General features: G+C 43.9%; 1 long non-coding RNA gene across 1 annotated transcript; it reads left to right on the top strand.

Moving 5' to 3' along the window:
- The first annotated feature begins 4651 nt into the window (after nucleotides 1–4651).
- Nucleotides 4652–6902, top strand: LOC119620562 (uncharacterized). The gene is made up of 2 exons (XR_005237043.2): nucleotides 4652–5343; nucleotides 6664–6902. It is a non-coding gene; the product is annotated as an uncharacterized lncRNA (long non-coding RNA).
- The last annotated feature ends 2960 nt before the right edge of the window (nucleotides 6903–9862 follow it).

Below are 9862 nucleotides of genomic sequence, written 5' to 3'. Positions count from 1 at the left end.
CCTGAAATCCCAGCACTTTGGGATGCCGAAGTGAGAGGATCACTTGAGCCTGGGAGGTCGAAGCTGCAGTGAGCTGTGATCATGCCAGTGCACTTTAGCCTTGGCAACAGAGCAAGACCCTGTCTCAAAAAAAAAAAAAAAAAAAAACCCAAAAACCAAAAAACAACTTGAATAATAGATACCTCGAATGAGTTTGCTGAGACCACCTGACCACAGGTGGAGCAAACCGTTGTCTCCATGGGAGACCTCTGGGCTCATCACTGTGGACACAGTTTTTCCTCCAACAGGGAATATGGCAAGACATATATAAGAGGAGAGCCTGTAAAAACTGACCTGAAAACGTGTTTCCTGGAAAACACACTTCATGGTGAGAAGCCATTTTAAAACCACACACATTTAGAGCTCACTAGCACATTAAATAACAGAATAATCTCTGGCTTTGCAAGAGGAAAAGTAAAGTCCTGTGAGAGGAAGCCTAATTACTGTTCATTAATCAAGTTCAGCATGGATTGGAAGTTGGATTTCAAGTTTTTTCTTTTCCTTTTTTTTGAGATGGAGTCTCACTCTGTTGCCCAGGCTGGAGCACAGTGGCATGATGATCATGGCTCACTGCAGCCTCAACCTTTCTGGGCTCTGGTGATCCTCGCAACTCAGCCTCCTGGGTACCTGGGACTACAGGTGTGCTTCACCACACCCAGCTAATTTTTGTTTTGTTTTTAAAGACAGTGTTTTGCCACATTGCCCAGGCTGGTCTGCAGCTCTTGGGTTCAAGTGATCCACTCTCTTCATACTTCCAAAGTGTTGGGATTATAGACGTAAGCCACTGCACTTGGCCTCAAGTGTTTTTTGTTTTGTTTTTTTTTTGTCTCCATTTCCTTTCTGTTTAGCTTCTAACTGGTGTCTTCTCAGGCTTTTAGAAACATAAGTAAGTATGATTGATATACATAGTGTTCCAAAGAAGATAAGTAGGAGAAAAATCATGATTTTTAATTCAAGTAAGATGGAGCCAAATTATATTGATCTCCCTGGTTAGAGAGTTAGATGACATGTCTTACCATAATATCAATCATCACTATCAGCACTTTTTATTGAATCCTAACTTGTGTTCCAGACTATACTATTTGTCTTAATCCATTTGGGTTATTTAACAAAATACTGTAAACCAAGTGGCTTATAAAAAATAGAAACATATTTGTCCCAGTTCTGGAGGCTGGGAAGTCCAAGATCAAGATGCTGGCAGATTCAGTGTCTGGTGAGGACCTCCTTCCCAGTTCACAGATGGTAGCTTCCAGCTGTGTCCTCCCACGGCGAAAGGGACAAAGAGCCTCTTTTATAAGGGAACTAATTCCATTTATGAGACTCTGCTGCCATGACCAAGTTACCTCCCAGAGTCTTCACCTCCAGATGTGGTAACATGGAGGGTTATGATTTCAACATATGAATTGGAGTTGGGGGGGGGACATAAATATTCAGTCCATAGCACTATCCTACTCTTTTCTATTCTCATCTATTCTATGCACCTTACATACTTTCATTCTTCATCACAATACTTGAGATGGATCATTTTATCCATTTACAGATGGGGAATCTGAAGCTTAGAGAAGTGAAGTGACTTGCCCAAGGTCACACAACTAATGGTAGCAAATTATCATGAAGAAGGCATTGGAATAGGAATTCAGAGACCCTGGCTCAGTCCTGGTTCTGCCAATAATGAGCAGTGTCATTTGAGCTAATTTAACTAAAACCTAAGATTCATCCCAGCTCTAAAATTTTAAGAATTTTGTGTATTTGCCCCTGGTGCCAACCATCTTGTAAGACTAACCTAGACTTGTGGATGCCTGAGGCAGACTAATAACTTGATGTCCCTTCAAATTCATATTCTCTAAGTAGTTGTTCAGCTCTGCCACTGAACACTGGACACTGACCAGGAGAAGGGGAAGGGAAGGGAGGGGAAGGGAAGGGAGAGCAAGGCCGGGCCAGTGTTCAGCCTCTTTCTTTGTTCCACTCATACCCAAACTTGCATAACAGAAGCCACTTCCAAGTTTACAGAACCCATCTTCAATGAAAGACACTTTATTAATAATAAGATATTGGGAGGCTGAGGCAGGAGGATCGTTTGAGGCCAGGAGTTCGAGACCAGCCTAGCCAACATGGCAAAACTCCATCTCTACTAAAAGTACAAAAATTAGCCACTGTGGTGGTGCACATCTGTGATCCCAGATACTTGGGAGACTGAGGCACGAGAATTGCTTGAACCTGGGAAGTAGAGGTTGCAGTGAGCAGAGATTGTGCCATTACACTCCAGCCTGCATGGCAGAGTCTCATTCTTAGAGACTTATAAAAAATAGAAACATAGAACTTATAAAACAAACAAACAAAAAAGATAACAATAAGATTAATTAATAAGATTACTGATAATAAGTTAATAAGTTAAAAGAATTTTGTAATGCCAGAGATATTATCAGTGACTGCATTACTGACTGAACATCCTCATTTGAGAGCCCTGAGTGGAAAGAGGAAAGATAAAATTGAATGTTTTTCCCTACAACCATCAGATCTTCAACAAAGCTGATGAAAACGAGCAATGGGGAAAGGACTTTGTATTCTATTTCTAATAGTGCTGGGAAAACTGGCTAGCCATATGCAGAAGACTGAAACTGGACCCCTTCCTTATACCATATACAAAAATCAACTCAAAATGTATTAAAGACTTAAATGTAAAACCCAAAACTATAAAAATCCTGAAAGACAACCCAGGAAATACCATTCTGGACATAGGAATGGGCAAAGATTTCATGAGAAAAATACCAAAAGCAATTGCAATGAAAGCAAAAATTTACAAATGGGATCTAATTAAACGTAAGCGCTTCTGCACAGCAAAATAAACTCAGCAAAGTAAACAGACAACCTACAGAATGGGAAGAAATATTTGCAAATATTTTCTCGTGTCACGTCATGCATTTGACAAAGGTTGAATATCCAACATCTGTGAGGAGCTTAAACAAATTTACAAGCAAAAAACAAACAACCCCATTAAAAAGTGGGCAAAGGACATGAACAGATATTTTTCAAAAGAAGACATATATGCAGCCAGCCAACAAGCATATGAAAGAAAGCTCAACATCACTGATCATTAGAGAAATGCAAAACAAAACCACAATGAGACACCATCTCGCACAAATCAGAATGGCTGTTATTAAAAATTTGAAAAATAACAGATGCTGGCAAGGTTGTGGAGAAAAGGAATGCTTATGTACTGTTGGTGGGAGTATAAATTGTTCAACCATTGTGGAAAGCAATGTGGCAATTCCTAAAAAAATTGCTAAAAACAGAACTACCATTTGACACAGCAATCCCATTACTGGGTATATAGCCAGAAGAATATCAATCATTCCACGATAAAGACACATGCACATGGATGTTCATCACAGCACTTTTCACAATAGCAAAGACATGGAATCAACCTAAATGCCCATCAATGACAGATTGGATAAAGAACATGTGGTACATATACACCCTGGGATACTATGCAGCCCTGTTGTAGGAGTTATTAGAAATTATTTTAGGCACATAGAGAGGAAAAGGCATCCTTGGGAAGTTTTCATTTTTAAATTTCTTGTCATTTCTTGTCTAGCTGGAAAGCCCCAGCTCTTGGAGTCAGTTGGCAACTTCTTTTTTTTTTTTTTTTTTTTTGAGATGGAGTCTCGCTCTGTCGCCCAGGCTGAAATGCAGTGGCCAGATCTCTGCTCACTGCAAGCTCCGCCTCCCAGTTTTACGCCATTCTCCTGCCTCAGCCTCCCGAGTAGCTGGGACTACAGGCTCCTGCCACCACACCCAGCTAGTTTTTTGTATTTTCTTAGTAGAGACGGGGTTTCACTGTGTTAGCCAGGATGGTCTCGATCTCCTGACCTCATGATCCGCCCGTCTTGGCCTCCCAAAGTGCTGGGATTACAGGCTCGAGCCACGGCACCCAGCCAGTTGGCAACCTTTGATATGCAAATGCAGGTCATTAGAAACTGGGTCCACCCAAACATGGTGATTCCCGTGGCCTTCTTGCCCTTGCTCCAACATGTGCCTGGCAACATGGCCGCTCCCACATATCCCCATATTGTAGAACATCAGGGCACCCTGTATTTGCATATTAAAAGGCTAGGGTGGGAGGGCCAGCTTTTCTGCTGGCTACATGAATGACATGCCTGGTCAAACCAATCCCCGTGCCCTATGCAAATCAGACACCACCTCCTCCAGCCTCTACATGCATACCTGACTGGTTTCTGCCCCCCGGGGGTTCCCTCTCTTGGCTTTGGAGCCCCCTCCCTCTGTCTCTGTACAGGGGCGCTTCTTCTTCTTTCCTTCCCCTTCTATCTTGCCTATTAAACTCTCCACTCCTTAAAACCACTCCACGTGTGTCCATGTCGTTTTATCTAAACTGGCATGAGGACCAAGAACCCTGGTGTTCCTCTATTCATCGGAGCCATATCACAGCCACAAAAAAGAACAAGATTGTGTCTTTTGTGAGAACATGGATGGAGCTGGAGGCCATTATCCTTAGCAAACTAATTCAGGAACAGAAAACCAAATACCACACGTTCTCACTTATAAATGATGAGAAATCATGGACACAAAAAGAGGGGAAAAACAGATACTGGGGTTCACTTAAGGGTGGAGGTTGGGAAGAGGGAGACGATCAGAAAAAATAACTATTGGGTACTAAACCTAGTGAGAGATGAAGCTGGCTGGACTTCTGGGTTGGGTGGGGACTTGGAGAACTTTTCTGTCTAACTAAAGGATTGTAAACACACTAATCAGTGCTCTGTGTCTAGCTAAAGGTTTGTAAACACACCAGTCAGTACTCTGTAAAAACAGACCATTCAGCACTCTGTAAATGGACCAATCAGCACTCTGTAAAAGGGACCAATCAGCAGGATAAGGGTGGGGCCAAATAAAGGAATAAAAGCTGGTCACCAGAGCCAGCAGCAGCAACCTGCTCGGGTCCCCTTACATGCTGTGGAAGCTTTGTTCTTTCGCTCTTCACAATAAATCTTGCTGCCGCTCACTCTTTGGGTCTGCACTACCTTTATGAGCTGTAACACTCACCGCAGAGGTCTGCGACTTCACTCCTGAAGTCAGCAAGACCACAAACCCATCAGAAGGAGGAAACTCCAGACACATCTGAACATCTGAAGGAACAAACTCCAGACACACCATCTTTAAGAACTTAATACTCACCATGAGGGTCTGCAGCTTCCTTCTTGAAGTCAGCAAGACCAAGAACCCACAGGAAGGAACCAATTCCAGACACATTTTGGCGACCATGAAGGGACTATCGCCTATTGCCAAGTGGTGAGTACCATCGGACCCCTTTAGCTTTTCAGTCCTATTTTTCCTTAGAATTCGGGAGCTAAATACTGGGCACTTGTCACCCAGCTAAAAGTGACTAATGCAGCCTCTGGACTAAAGACACAGGTGTCAGGCTTTCTGGGAAAGGGCTCTCTAACAACCCCTGACTCTTCGGAGTTGGGAGCATTGGTTTGCCCGGAACCAGCTTCCACTTTTCCTGTACTTCTGGGCTGAGCTTCCTGTACTTCCTGTACTGAGGGTCAACTGAGAGGAAAGCCATTCAGCTCTGGGGTCCTGACAACAAGTTGGTTGACCCTGCGGCCATAAGCAGAACTCTCAAAGTCATGTTGCCCAAGTGAGACTTGCCCATCTATCCTATCTATCCTGACCTTTGCCTCCTGAGTCCTAATGCCTATCAGACAAACTTCCTCTTGCCTCTCTTCTCTGAGGCTAGTCCTGCTTCTAAAAACCACTCCCCGTCTCTGGTGCTTTTCTAGTTTCTCCTATAAGAATGATTTCTAGTATAAACTTCAGGACTCTCTTACCTTCTTTAGGCGCCCGGGCTCACCAATCAGAAACACATAGTTTTTGCCCAAAGCACCGTCAGCAGGGGGGGACTATCTTATCTGGAATTTTAGGATCCCTCCTCAGACAAGCAGGCCTAACAAAAGCTATTCCTGAAGCTATGACCTGGGGAGCCTCAGAAATTCTATCCTTCCTATTCACGTAAGTGAGGACAAAAGGCATCACTCTTCCAACTCTGGAGATCCCTTCCCTCCTTCAGGGTATGGCCCTCCACTTCATTTTGGGGGCATAACATCTTTATTGGACAGTGGTAAAGTCCCAATACTGATAGGACAAAGTTTAGGACTCTAACAGGTTTTCGAGAAGGCATTGGTAAGGGCCACTAAATCCAATTTTTCTTGGTCCTCTTTGTGGTCTAGGAGGGCAGGCAAGAGTGCAGGTTTTCAAAGATGTGTCAGTAAGGGTTACTAAATCCGACTTTCCTCGGTCCTCTTTGTGGTCTACGAGGAAAACTAGTGTTTCTGCTGCTGCGTCAGGTGAGCACAACTGTTCCCATCAGCAGGGTCCAGGGGCCGTTGTGGGTTCTTGGGCAAGAAGTGTTTCTGCTGCTGCATTGGTGAGCGCAAATATTCTGATCAGCAGGGTCCAGGGACTGTTGTGGGTTCTTGGGCAAGAAGTGTTTCTGCTGCTGCATTGGTGAGCGCAAATATTCTGATCAGCAGGGTCCAGGGACTGTTGAGAGTTCTTGGGCGGGGGAGAAACAAACAAATCAAAACTGTGGGTGGTTTTGTCTTTCAGATGGGAAACACTCAGGCATCAACAGGCTCACCCTTGAAATGCATCCTAAGTCATCGGGACCAATTTGACCTACAAACCCTGAAAAAGAGGCAGCTCATTTTTTTCTGCGCTATGGCCTGGCCCTGATATTTTCTCTCTGATGGGGAAAAATGGCCACCTGAGGGAAATATAAATTACAGTACTGTCCTGCAGCTTGACCTTTTCTGTAAGAGGGAAGGCAAATAGAGTGAAATACTTTATGTCCAAGCTTTCTTTTCATTGAAGGAGAATACACAACTATGCAAAGCTTGCAATTTACACCCCACAGGAGGACCTCTCAGCTTATCCATATCCTAGCTTCCCTATAGCTCCCCTTCCTATTAATGATAAGCCTCCTCTAATCTCCCCTACCCAGAAGGAAATAAGCAAAGAAATCTCAAAAGGACCACAAAACCCCCCAGGCTATCGGTTATGTCCCCTTCAAGCTGTAGGGGGAGGGGAATTTGGCCCAACCCGGGTGCATGTCCCCTTCTCCCTCTCTGATTTAAAGCAGATCAAGGCAGACCTGGGGAAGTTTTCAGATGATCCTGATAGGTACATAGATGTCCTACAGGGTCTAGGGCAAACCTTCGATCTCACTTGGAGAAATGTTCTGCTATTGTTAGATCAAACTGTGGCCTTTAATGAAAAGAATGCGGCTTTAGCTGCAGCCTGAGAGTTTGGAGATACTTGGTATCTTAGTCAAGTAAATGATAGAATGACAGCTGAAGAAAGGGACAAATTCCCTACTGGTCAGCAAGCCATCCCCAGTATGGATCCCCACTGGGACCTCGACTCAGATCATAGGGACTGGAGTCACAAACATCTGTTGACCTGTGTTCTAGAAGGACTAAGGAGAATTAGGAAAAAGCCCATGAATTATTCAATATCTACCATAACTCATGGAAAGGAAGAAAATCCTTCTACTTTCCTCGAGTGGCTATGGGAGGCCTTAAGAAAATATACTCCCCTGTCACCCAACTCACTTGAGGGTCAACTGATCCTAAAAGATAAATTTATTACCCAATCAGCCACAGATATCAGGAGAAAGCTCCAAAGCAAGCCCTGGGGCCTGAACAAGATCTGGAGGTATTATTAAACCTGGCAACCTCGGTGTTCTATAATAGGGACCAAGAGGAACAGGCCCAAAAGGAAAAGTGAGATCAGAGAAAGGCCACAGCCTTAGTGATGGCCCTCAGACAGACAAACCTTGGTGGTTCAGAGAGGACAGAAAATGGAGCAGGCCAATCACCTGGTGGAGCTTGTTATCAGTGTGGTTTACAAGGACACTTTAAAAAAGATTGTCCAATGAGAAACAAGCCACCCCCTCGTCCATGTCCACCATGCCAAGGCAATCACTGGAAGGTGCACTGCCCCTACAGAAGGACCTACAGAATACCTACGAAAGGACCCTTGGTATGGAAAAAACCCCTCCAAGAGATTAAGCCCCAGTATTCCACAACTGAAACAGAATGGGGACTTTCAAGGGGGCATACTTTTCTCCCCTTGGGGTGGTTAATGACAGAAGAAGGAAAGGTACTTATACCCGAAGCCAGCCAGTGGAAAATACTTAAAACCCTCCACCAAACTTTTCATATGGGTATGAAAAACACTCATCAAACGGCCAAATCCCTATTTTCAGGGCCAAATCTCCTCTGGACCATCCAACAGGTAGTCAATCCTGTGAAGTGTGCCAAAGGAATAATCCCTTGGTCCATCATAAGGCCTCTTTGGGGGAACAAAGAATAGGTCACTATCCTGGAGAGGACTGGCAGTTAGACTTCACCCATATGCCTAAGTCAAAGGGATTTCAATACTTATTGGTCTGTGTTGATACCTTTACAAATTGGATAGAAGCTTCCCCTTGCAAGACAGAGAAGGCTCAGGAAGTGATTAAAGTACTAAGTCATGAAATAATTCCTAGATTTGGGTTTCCCCAAAGCTTACAGAGTGACAATTGCCTGGCTTTTAGAGCCATGATAACTCAGGAAATTTCCAGGATGCTAGGGATATAATATCACCTTCACTGCGCCTGGAGGCCACAATCCTCAGGGGAGATAGAGAAGGCAAATGAAACACTCGAGACACTTAAGGAAACTAACACAAGAAACTCATATCCCATGGCCTACTCTTTTGCCCATGGCCTTGTTGAGAATCCGAAATTCTCCTCACAAAACGGGGCTCAGTCCATATGAAATGCTGTATGGATGACCTTTTCTCACAAATGACCTCCTACTTGATCAGGAAATGGCCAACTTGGTCAAAGATATAACTTCTTTGGCAAAATATCAACAAAACCTTAAAAACCTACCTGAAAGATGTCACAGAGAACAGGAAACAGTGTTGTTTCAACCAGGAGATCTAGTGTCGATCAAATCTCTCCCCTCTACCTCCCCATCTATGGACTCTTTGTGGGAAGGACCATACTCGGTAATCCTCTCTACCCCCACGCAGTTAAGGTGGCAGGAGTGGAATCTTGGATTCACCACACCTGAGTTAAATTTTGGACACCCCTTGAGGAACCTGCAGCTCATAGAACCTGAGGGACCATCAGCTCAGGAATTCCAAGATCATCCAGACCAGCCTTGATACACCTGCGAACCATTGGAGGACTTGCATCTCCTATTTCAGAAGGAAACATCCCAGACTAAAAAGGCTCCTACCACTGATCCTGAAGAAAAACCCCTTCTTCCTTAAAAAAGATAAGGGAAAACCTACATAATCTTTATCTTTAACACCTCTCCTTGCCCCTTTAATGGAATCCTTTTACTATTTCATCATGTTATTAAGTAGCATACTAACCATACTCTTTGTGATAGGACTATATACTGTAGCTCCTGCTGGGATGAAAATCCTAATCACATCAACCTTCTTTCTATCTTCCTTCCTTCTGACAGCAATTTACTCCTACCTTTAACTCAGCCTGGATAAAATGATCTCATCTTCCAGAGCACTGTCTTTACCCTCCTATTTACTCTTTGCCTATCTATCCCTTCTGCTTCCTTGGATACCTCATACAATAACCCCTCTCCTTCCACTAGCTCCTAATTACCTCTACAAGACTCTCAACTTAACCCACTCTCTGTTAAACCAGTCCAATCCTTCCCTGGCAAATGACTGTTGGCTTTGTACCTCTCTATCAACCTCTGCTTACGTTGCCACTTCCATTCCCGCAAAAAAT

Source organism: Chlorocebus sabaeus, chromosome 7, assembly GCF_047675955.1.
Source record: "Chlorocebus sabaeus isolate Y175 chromosome 7, mChlSab1.0.hap1, whole genome shotgun sequence".
Lineage (NCBI taxonomy): Eukaryota > Metazoa > Chordata > Mammalia > Primates > Cercopithecidae > Chlorocebus > Chlorocebus sabaeus.
Note: the sequence above shows the minus strand (reverse complement) of the source record. Positions and strands in the feature narration are given on the sequence as shown.